This window comes from Miscanthus floridulus, chromosome 8, assembly GCF_019320115.1.
Source record: "Miscanthus floridulus cultivar M001 chromosome 8, ASM1932011v1, whole genome shotgun sequence".
NCBI classification, from domain to species: domain Eukaryota; kingdom Viridiplantae; phylum Streptophyta; class Magnoliopsida; order Poales; family Poaceae; genus Miscanthus; species Miscanthus floridulus.
This window is the reverse complement of record NC_089587.1, coordinates 44,700,314-44,712,174: the sequence shown is the minus strand read 5'-3', so window position 1 is coordinate 44,712,174 and position 11,861 is coordinate 44,700,314. Positions and strand designations below refer to the sequence as shown.

Below are 11,861 nucleotides of genomic sequence, written 5' to 3'. Positions count from 1 at the left end.
TCACGCCTAGGGCATGACGCAACGCGACAAGGGTCATCGCGCCCCCTATAGGCAGATGAGTCTTGGACCGCATGGTACCCTCATCCAGCAATCGGGCGGACCGCAGGCGTGCGATGGACGCCACGAGAAGGCAAACCTAGGGAAGGCACAGTGGCAACAGGCAACACTTGACAGTCAACTCTAGGCTATAGCAGAGGATGTTCGAGGTAGTTGGGCACTGTGGACGACCACTATGGGAGACGGCGCACGACACCGCCACTAGTCGAAGATTAGGACTTGAAACCATAGAAACCCCCCAAAACCATGTAACTTGTACTCCCATTGCCCTCCAGTATATAAGGTTGGACACGGGATCCTGTAGGGGAATCGAACAATCAAACCATAGACCAAGTGATCGGACCCATTGAATCCGACCAAAGTCGTAGATTAGTACCTTAGTGCTCTCCTACCATCTCTCTCCACTGAGCATCTCCAAGAGTTCCCTAAATATTTCTCCTAAAAACTCCATGTTTTCCAACTCCTAAAACGTATTAGGAGAAAAAAAAAGAATGACATCTCCAATAGTTCCTAATACTTCACTTCTAAAAAATCAAATTTTAGTTCTATTTGGTTTTTTTTGTGGTTCATTTTTTTACGCGCGGAACTTTTCGTGCTCGCACATACGTACGCCACCGCCGTGCTCCTTTCCTTCGTGTTGCCCTAGCCCTGCACCTCCCAGCCGGCGTTGGCCTCCTCCCAGCCGGCCGTGGCCCCTCAACAGCCAGATCTAGTGGTTCCAGCAGCTGATGTTGTCCATCTGCGGCTCCACGCAGGGTACGTACGCACGTGGTGCACGACACGGCATCAATGCCGGCCGGCCGCGCTCGCCATTAAATATAAATCCCATGCACGGACGCATGTCGATCTTCGGTGGCGACACCGCGGAGCAGGCGAGCGGGCAGAGCGCCACCATCGTGGACGCCATCGGCAAAGGCGTGGAGCAGCTCATCAGCCTGGGCGCTATGTACGTCGTCGTCCCTAGCGTGCTCCGCGTGGGCTGCTTCCCGATCTACCTCACGCGACGATCTTCTCCTCTGGACGGCGTGCTTTGGCACGAAGGAAAGAACCGCGGCAAAAAGTCCGCGCGATGGAGGAGACCGTATGGGAAAACAATATACGCGCGACGGAGAGAGCGCGTAACTTTACGCGGATGTGGGGTTTTTTTCCAAGTGCTAAAAGTTTAGGAGGATGGACTAGAAGTTGTTGAAGAGGGTTTTTTCTCATCTTTCTAAAAACCAAGGATTAGGAAGGGATTTAGCAAACTCTGAAGATGCTCTAAGAACTCAATTGAGCATGTTAACCCGAAGAACATCATTGCTGGCATAGGGCTTAGACGCCCGAACCAGGGTAAACTACTTGTGTTTTGACTGCTTAAGTCACCGGAGACTCACGTGCATGGACCTACGTCGAATCGGTTAGAATACTGTCATGGAATCGAACCCACGACAATGAGAAAATCACACTTTCTGGAGTTTTCCCCGTGAAAACTGGCTTAGGCCGGTTCCTGGTACTGTGCAAACAGGCCTAAGTCAATATTTGTTGTCAATAACTTATTTGTTTTATTTTGTGTGGATTTGTATAGGATCTCGATCCCCATAGGATAAGACCATCCTCTCTGTAAATGAGAGATTCATAACCGATCGATGAATCCAATCGATCAAAAACACATATCTTTTAGAGTAAAATCATTCTAAGCAATCAGAATCTATTTCGATGACAAAACAAACAAAAATTCTAAAATTTAGCTATTTATGATATTTTGCGTGTAATTATTATATCAAAGATTTCAATGACAAGAATCATTTAATAGCAAGGGTACAAGATGGTGCCCAGCGACCCCGACGGCCGCTCCACCAGCCACACCTCGTACCGCTCGTGCACCTCCACGTTCTTGGTCAGCAGCTCGACGTGGATGAAGGCGGCGTCCGACGAGCTGCCGCCAAACTTGGGACAGAAACGGAGAACCCAGTCGCACCCGCCGACGGCGAAGGTGCCGGAACGTACGGACTTGCCGACGCCGAGGCCCTTCGTCTTGAGGCTGTACCCGACGATCTCGAACGTGTGCGCGCCCTTCTCCGCCACCGTGGTGCACCGGGACACCGTTTCCTTGGTTTCCGGATCTGTCGTCGTCGCTGATGCAGCCATGACGATTCCTCCAAGAGAGCAGGGTGCTGGTGCGGAGGACGGCTCAAACGAGAGCAAAGGAAGCGGTGTTCCCGGAGGATGATCGGAGTTGGAGTCTGCTGTTGGTGTGGGTGCCGGCGAACTTGGAATATAGATGATGAGGAGAGCGGCGAGGAGGGCTGGGCTATTAAGAAGAAGATCGGCAGGAGCGAGCTGTTCTTCTTCTGGAGCGAGGATTGCGGAAGGAACTTTTGGTAGGCAACGGATTCCTGTAGCCTTTAAATTCTGAAAAAAAACTAATCGTTAGAGCAGAGTACCCAAAAAATAGTTTCTAAAATCACTGAGTTTTCCAAGATGCCAAAAATAATACTTTTCAAAAACTCACCCCTAAAATATCAAAAAAATTGATCCTCCAGGCTCGGGACCTCGAACACGAACTCCACGTCCGCCTGTAGGCTCTCGACGCTGGCGATCTCGTGCAGGCCGCCGGAGCCGATCTCCACCTGCAGCAGCGCGACTCGCTCCCTCCGCAGCGTCTCGATCTCCTCCACCGGCCACTGCATTGGATGGAGCGCAACGACCTTTCTATCAGTGAAAGCCAAGCACATCAGAACGTACCAGCAAAGGCATATCCATGGCTAGCTGATCCAGCGATCTGCCAGAGCTGAATGAAGCAAAGCAAAAGCAACGAGCAAGAACACGCTGCCAGGAGTGCAGGACGCCCGCCAGCAGGCAATGAGTCAAAGCTGCAGCATATCGCAATTGGAAAAAGGTGCCGCGTCGTCGTCGACGTGATGCTGCAGATTGCGCGGGGCATGGAGTACCTGCACTCGAGGAAGATCTACCACGGCGACCTGAACCCATCCAACGTGCTCGTCAGGATGCGCGGCACGCCGACGCGCACCTGCAAGTAAAGGCCGGAAAACTGGACGCGCAGGAGTTTACGCGCGCGACGCGAGTCCGCTGATCTTTGCATGCATGGGGTAGAGTTTTTCAGAGTGCCAAAAAATTAGAAGGTGGGATTGTGAGTTGTTGGAGATGTGTTTTTGTCAATCTTGCAAAAAAAATCAAGAATTAGAAGATTGTTTTGGGAACTCTTGGAGATCGCTCCTATGCGTTACAAACAACTCTATATAATAATGCCTCTTTTTCCCTTTTTTTTTTGTGTGTGTTGGACTTGGACACGCCAGGGACATAACTGATACAAGCCACTTTCACTTCCTATTTCGTTAATGCACCCGACAATCCCGTATAGCTAGACCATGGCCTCTCGGAGAACTCGCATTGCCGATATGATGTTGGCATGGTGAAGCCGCCGCTCCAGCATCAGGTGTCGAGTAGTACACCCAGCCACCCTGTGCATGGGAACGCAACTCCGGTGGCCCGCGTGTCGCCTGCATTCGGAAGCCCCAAACAACGGTTCTTCCTCCGCAGCCGTCGGCCGGAGGTCCTAATCTGGCACCGGTCCACCGTTCTTTCCTGTTTCGAGCTCCTCGGCCCTGTGTGCGGACGGGGGAGCGGCGAGGCTGCGCCTGCGTGCGGACAGGAGAAGCGGCGGTGCTGCGGTCGGACGGGAGGAGCGGCCTGTGAGACGATCTCCAACCACGGCCAATTTGGCCCTCGGATCTACGCCCTAATCGGAGACGCCTAACCATACATGGTTGGTGGACCTCCATCGCACTGCGCTATAAAAAGAGATGTGGAGGCCGGTGGCTCTCTTCATGAGGTTCACCGTGAGCAGCCAAAGTCGTCCCAACGACATAACCCTAATCTGATCTAGAGGGTGCGCAGCTAGTGACGGGAAGCTCCATTGCCTCGCCGCCACAGGACTGCGTCACCGGACTTCACTGCTACATCGCCACCGCCTTCATCGACTCGGACCGCTCCACCACCATCGCCATGGACGGCTCCGGCAGCTCCTCCGCCAAGCCCTCTGACGGTCAGAGACCACTGCCCCTCTCCCTTCTTCTCCAGCTATATCTCGTAGTTCATGTTCTAGGGTTTGTTCATCATGTTCTAGTCAAGTTGTACCCGCTAGATCTATGCCTTGTTGATCCTTCAGTTTTAACAATGGTATCAGTTCGCCGGATCTTGCTGTAGATCTAGTTTGGGGTACTACAGTAGAAGCATTAAGAAGGAGAGGATTCGAATCGATTTCGGTTTCAAAATCCTAACCCTAACCCTAAAGGGGAAAGGACGAACAAAGGAGAGGAACATACCTTGCCTCCGTCGACACCGCCGTTTGCGCGGGAAGAAGACCGCGTCGTCGCTTCGCCGGCGCGCGGCAAGAGAGCCGCCGGAGGGCGCGGCCTCGCCGCCGCGTGTACCCTACCGGGTCTAGACTCAGGGCACCGTAGCAAGACCGCTCGACGACGGCGCGCTCACCCTCGGGTGAACTCGCGCGCCAGCGAGGGGGCCTATGGCGGCGCCGTCGACCTTCCTTCCTTAGGCTGCGCTGCGGGTGGCCGCCGACGCTGCTCTGCTTCGCGCTGGGAGAGGGAGAGGGAAGAAATGAGATAGGGTTTCGGGGGGTGGCCGCGGCGCCAGGTTTTTGTTCGGCCGACGCGCGCGCTCGACCGTCCGATGTAGATGAACGACCGAGAACACTCGGGGCAGATTGAGCCCAGGCGGGCGAGAGCTTTCCCGGCCCAGGCCCAGGTTGCAGCCTAGGCGCGTGGGAGGCACCGCGAGCTCGTGCGCGCGAGCCGCCGCTGCTGCCGGGCCACGCACTGTTGCTACTGGGCCGCTTACTGCTGCTGCAGGCCGAGCCAAAATGAACAGCAAATGACGTTTAAAGTTTATTTATTTTCAGAAGCAGATTTGAATGAATTTTGATGAATTTCGAAGGTTTAAAATTTAGGGTAAAATTGCACCAACGTGTTACTTTTTTCCAGAAAGTAGATATGAATATAAAAATGCTTCTAAAAAATAGATAATTATTATTTATTTATGTTTTCGCTGCGAAGTAAATTTATGATTTTGCTATTTTCTGACCAAAGTTGTTGATAGCAATATTATAAATGTTTGATTTATGCGTTTATGCATTAATTCTATTTTCTATCCAACGGTAATGTAGAATTAATGTAGAAGAAGTTGTATGTTTTAATTTTGTCCAACGTAAAATTAAGGCACGCAATTATTTTGTTTTATTTTCTCACTTTCTCTGACACTATTTTTCAGGACTTAACCCAATGGCTTTTATCTCGCATATTCCGCCTCTTGAAGAGGGCAATTACAGAGTATGGTGAGAGAAGTATGAGCTCGCACTTGCGCTGTCCGAGAATGACTTAGCACTTACCTCTCCATGTCCTACTGAGCCAGAGGACCCGATGAGGGCAGAAAATGAGTCTGATGCTGATTTTAATGCTCGAAAGCGAGATCATGCAAAAGTTAGAATGAAATACGATCTTGATCAGAAGAAATAGGACATCTCGAACCGCAAGTGCTTGATGGTGGCTAAGTCCACTATCTCAGATGCTATAAGGGGATCAATCTCAGATTGTGATACCGCCACCGAGTATCTTAAGAAAGTGGAGAGTCAGTTTACTGGCTCTTCAAAGGCTTATGCAAGCACCTTGATAAAGAAATTATTCAATGAGAAATACTCTTGTGGAGGTATAAGAGAACACATATTGAAGATGAGCAACACGGCTTCAAAGCTGAAGCCAATAGATTTGGAGCTCAAGGATGAGTTCCTGATTCATTTAGTTTTTGCTTTCTTGTCAAAGGAATATGAAACCTTTGTTGTTAATTACAATATGCAGCCTGATAAGTGGGATATAGAGAAGCTCATCGCAATATGTGTTCAAAAAGAGTAGAGGCTGAAATCCTTACAAGGTGACTCTGCTAACCTTGTGAAGGACAACAAGAAAAAGAACTTCAATAAGAATGCCAAACCTCAAAGAAAAGCCCCTCAGATTGAGCATCATCAGAAGAACAACAATGCTCAAGTTGAAAAGAATCAGTGCAAATGGTGCAAGAAGCATGGACACTACCAGACGGACTGTCCAGACTTCCTCAAGAACCTTTTGAAGAGAGATGAGGATTTTATTATATTTATAGATGAATCCTTGTATTTAAGTTATGTAAAATCTACTTGGTGGATTGATTCAGATGCAACTGTTCACGTTACAAATTCATTACAGGGATTTCGTACGAGGAGGACCCTGCAAAGAGGAGAAAGAAGAATTAAAGTAGCAAATGGAATTGAAGCTGAAGTTAAAGCCATTGGAGATCTCTCTCTAGAATTAGTTGATGGTTTTCTACTTAAGCTTTCAGACGTTCTATTTGTACCCACTTTGCGAAGAAACTTAATAAGTGTTTCACGTTTAGATGACGATGGATATGATTGCCATTTTGGTAATGGCAAAGTTAGATTGTTTCTAATAATAAATGTGTTGGTCTTGTCTTCCGATAAAATAAGCTTTATTTATTATCACTTTTTGAGAATGTGAATCATGTAAATACTGAGAATGAGAATGCTTCCTCGTCTATGAATACAACAAATAAGCGAAAGAGAGTGCATCATGTATCTTCGAAATTATGGCACTGTCGTTTAGGCCATATTTCGAGGGGGAGAATAGAGCGATTGATTAAGAAATCAATTCTTCTGCCGTTAGAATTTTCAAATTTAGAACAATGCATAGATTGCATAAAACAAAAGTACGTTAAGAAAATAAGAAAGATGTCAAACGAAGCGCAGGAATTTTAGAAATAATTCACACAGACATCTGTGGTCCTTTTTCTGTGAAGAGTGTGGATGGTTATGATTCATTTATAACATTCACAGATAACTACTCTCATTTGGCTATATTTATCCAATTAAGGAAAGATCGGAAGCATTGAATAAATTTAAGATATTCAAGGTTGAAGTAGAAAATCAGCACAACTTAAAGATTAAGGTAGTAAGGTCCGACCGTGGGGAAGAGTACTACGGTCGACACACCCCATATGACCAAGTTCCTAGACCCTTTGCAAGGTACTTATAGGAAAATAGCATAGTAGCCTAGTATTCTACACCGAACGAGCCTCAGCAGAATGGAGTAGCTGAAAGACGCAACCGTACCTTAATAGATATGGTGAGAAGCATGATAAGTTACTCTACTTACCCATAAGTTTATGGATGGAGGCATTAAAAATCGTCATTCATATTCTTAATCGAGTGCCAAGTAAGTCGGTGCCCAAAACACCGTATGAGTTGTGGACAGGAAAGAAACCATCACTAAACTGTTACGTATGTGGGGTTATCCAGCTGAGGCAAAAGTAATTAACCCAAACATAGGGAAGCTGGGCTCCAAGATAGTTAGTTGCCATTTCATTGGCTATCCAAAAAAGTCAAAAGGTTATCGCTTCTATTGTCCTGACAGACAAATGAAGTTTGTAGAAACAAGACATGCTGTCTTTTTAGAGGAAGATATGATCAGGGGGAGCAAGGTAGCACGTGAAATTAGTTTTGAAGAGAAGCGGGTATATGTGCCCACTCCTATGGTTCAGGAGCCATTCTTTATGCTACCTATTGTTGCTGTACCAACAGTGCAAGACACTGTAGTAACAGCACCTGTTGTTAGTTCTCCTGTGGCAATAATAAATGAACATGAGGAACCTATCCTTCAGGATCCCTAAGAACCCGTTGTCACACATGAGGGAGAGCAACAACAACCTCATATAGAACAAGCGTTATCTAACGAGGCCTCCTAGAAGGTCTCAAAGAGTCAGGAGATCAGCCATTCCTGATTATTATGAAGTTTATGAATGTGAGGAATTTCAAATAGAGGGTGATCCCACCTCATTTGAAGAAGCCATGAGAAGCAGTCACTCATCCAAGTGGCTTGATGCCATGGAAGATGAAATAAAATCAATGAAAACCAACAGTGTTTGGGACTTAGAAACGATTTCTAAAGGAGCCAAGACAGTAGGCTATAAATGGGTCTATAAAACTAAACATAACTTCAAAGGGAATATAGAAACATTTAAAGCGCGACTTGTGGCGAAAGGCTTCATGCAAATAGAAGGTGTAGATTATAATGAGACATTTTATCCAGTCTCATGTAAGGATTCTTTTAGAATCATAATGGTGCTTGTAGCATATTACGATTTAGAATTACATCAGATGTATGTAAAGACGGCATTCCTAAATGGGGATCTGGAGGAAAATATTTACATGACACAACCGAAGGGTTTTGTTGTGGAAGAAAAAGAATGTATGGGATACCGCCTAAAGAAATCCATCTACGGATTAAAACAATCTTCAAGGCAGTGGTATTTGAAGTTTGATAGTACAATAAGAAAGTTTGGGTTCAAGAAAATGTAGAGGACAATTGCATTTATGCAAAGTTCAAGAATGGGAAATACATTTTCCTAGTCTTGTATGTGGATGACATCTTGCTCGCCAGCAATGATGTTAATCTACTACTAGAAACAAAGAAGTTCTTGTCCTCAAAGTTTGATATGAATGGTCTCGGTGAAGCTTCGTTCGTCCTAGGAATAGAGATTCACCGAGATAGAGAAAAGGGAATTTTAGGATTATCACAAAAGGCATATTTAGAAAAAGTTCTAAAGAAATACAGTATGCAAAATTGTAAGTCTTCACCTGCTCCCATAGTCAAGGGCGACAGATATGGAGAATTTCAATGTCCCAGGAACCAATATGAGATCGATCAAATGAAAGCGGTTCCATATAGTTCAGTTGTCGGAAGTTTACAATATGCTCAAATGTGTACTTGCCCTGACTTAGCATTTGTTACCGGGTTACTTGGCAGATATCAGAGTAATCCAGGAATAGAACACTGAAAATTAGTAAAGAAAGTTTTGCGTTACCTGCAAGGTACGAAGGGTCTCATACTAATATACAGAAGATCTGATTCCCTACACATACAGATTCTGATTATGCGGGAGATGACAGAAAATCCAAGTTAGGATACATATTCACTCTCATAGGAGGAGCTCTATCGTGGAAAAGCTCAAAGCAAACCGTCACTACATCGTCCACAATGTATGCCGAGTTTGTAGCATGTTATGAGGCCACAGGGCAGGTGCATTGGCTGAAGAAATCCATGCCCGGGTTGAAAGTGGTAGACGACATACACAAACCACTCAAGTTATACTGCGATAATAATACAGCAGTATATTATGCTCACAACAATAAGTCAAGTGGTGCTGCCAAACACATTGACATAAAGTATTATGTTGTGAAAGACAAAGTTCGGGATCATATAATTAGTCTTAAGCATATAAGAACAGAAAAGATGCTCGTGGATCCGTTTACAAAAGGCTTACCACCCAGCGTGTTTAGAGAACACTTAGCCGACATGGGTTTAAGCGAAAGCCTATGATTGCTGGACAATAAGGGCCTAGTTGAGAATCTGCTTCAAAATAGAGAGGTGCATTGTAGCTGTTTAATCTAATGATAACTGACCGTGACGATGAGGCACGCTCTATGCACTGATCTGTGATGGAATGGGAACGAGATAAAGTAAGTAAGTTGAGATTAAGTCATAAGGTGAGATCAAGAGGGAGAATGTTAGATGATCTCCAACGACCAATTGGGCCCTTGGATCCGCGCCCTGATCGGGGTCGCCCAACCCTACATGGTTGGTGGACCCCCGTCACACTGCGCTATAAAAAGAGAGGTGGGGACCGACGACTCTCTTCACGAGGTTCACCGTAAGCAGCCAAAGTCGCCCAACCGACATAACCCTAATTCGATCTAGAGCGTGCTCAGCCAGTGACGGAAAGCTCCATTGCCTCGCCGCCACAGGACTGCGTCACCGGACTTCACTGCTACATCGCCACCGCCTTCATCGACTCGGACTGCACCACCGCCATCGCCATGGACGGCTCCAGGAGCTCCTCCGCCAAGCCCTCCGACAGTCAGAGACCACTGCCCTTCTCCCTTCTTCTCCACCTAGATCTCGTAGTTCATGTTCTAGGGTTTGTTCATCATATTCTAGTCAAATTGTACCCGCTAGATCTATACCTAGTTGATCCTACAGTTCTAACACGGCCGTCTCGCGTGCAGCGCTGGCGCGGGACAGCGCCGCGAGGCGAGAGCAGTGGTGGTGCGGGAAGGAAGAGATGCGCCGGCAGCGTGGGATGGAACCTGTGCAATGACGACGTGGGGAGACGACAGGACGGAGGTGTTGCGGCGGCAGTGTGGGGAGAATATTTTTTTATGGAGCGACGATGTCCGAACAAATCACTCTTGCTTTTAATAATGTTATGTTATATACTCTTAGATGGGAGCTTTTCCTTGTAACACATGACCGAATAAGCAGGCGGAGTCCTACCCTATCTTTTTTGTGTTTGAATATAAGCTTACCTTGGGGATACACCAGATCTATAGCTTCGAGAGAAGTCCGAGAGTCCCTTGTACTTGAGCTATGTTAATAATTCTTCTGCCCAACTGGTTTCACCTTCATATGTCTTCCAAGACGTCGGCCACCTCCATTCGAGCTTCATATGAAAAAAATATGATTTTATCAAGGTCGGAACTTGTCACGCTAGTCAAGTGGCATTGTAAAATATAGGCGCTCTAGTGAGATATACCTTGTCACATCTGCATGCATTGTGGCGCGATAAAATGATTTGCATCGTGGCACGATAGAGTGATTTTATTATGATCAACGATCTATCGCGATCAAAATTGTTAGATCTATAAATAGCTTTTTATACGGTCTAAAGTTAAGGGCAAGTACATCGCTACACATTAACGGTCTCATACTCCATCTCATGCAGTGTCATGTAGAATTTTTGCTAGAGAAATGAAAGAGAGAGAGAGAGGAGAGACAAAGAGGTATTGTTTCGCGAAACAACTACCTCATGAGTTAAGATTTAGAATTATAAGACAACTATTGTATCAATTTACGAGTTGTGGTCATGCAACTTATAACTTACTTTTATTCTATGCACAAATTAAAAAATTATGAGTTACTCTAAGAGAGACTTAAAAGACAACCATCGTATATGTTGTCTATTAAATTGTCTTTAAATTACGTGGCACTGTATGAGACCGTACACGAGACAACACCAATATACTTGCGCTAGCTAAAATATTGTTTAAAAAACTTTGAAAGTAAAAAAAATCACAACTTCATGTCGGACTTGGACATTACGGTGTGACTGTGTCAAGTTACTTAAGCCGCTAACGACTTGGTCCTAGCACTCACCACAAGCTGCACCAGGCGTACACATCTGTTTGGACGTTTGAGTCAACTGATTGTTGACTCTGTTCTGTCTTGGCCAAGTCTTCCTCCGTGGGGAAGGAGTAGTAGCTTACGTAGCGCATTCCTGTTTGGCTGGTCTGTCTTGTCAGTTTGCTGTTTTCGTTTGAATGCGTTTTCATTACTCACGACAGGGCCGACGCCGACGGGGCCCCCAAAATCTGGCCTGTTTCTGTTTTGCATTCCTTTCCTTCAACGCGGGCCATGTTTAGTTGGCACCGATTTGGCGCCACCGGAATTCAGTGACACTGTAGCAACGCTGTAGCGTTTTGTTCGTATTTGGTAATAATTATCTAATTGTTGACTAATTAGGCTCAAAACATTCATCTCTCAAAGTACAACCAAACTGTGCAATTAGTTTTTGATTTTGTTAACATTTAGTACTCTATGTATGTACCGTAAATTTGATGTAACGAGGAATCTTCTTTTTACATAGGCCTTGTTTAGATACCATCCAAATTCCAAGTTTTTTCACTCTCT

General features: G+C 46.0%; 1 long non-coding RNA gene across 1 annotated transcript; it reads right to left on the bottom strand.

The window, feature by feature from the left end:
• Positions 1-1,928: 1,928 nt before the first annotated feature.
• On the bottom strand, positions 1,929-10,541 carry LOC136476263 (uncharacterized). Its single transcript, XR_010763493.1, has 3 exons — positions 10,481-10,541; positions 2,549-2,720; positions 1,929-2,448 (listed from the first exon to the last, which is right to left on the bottom strand). It is a non-coding gene; the product is annotated as an uncharacterized lncRNA (long non-coding RNA).
• Positions 10,542-11,861: the final 1,320 nt, after the last annotated feature.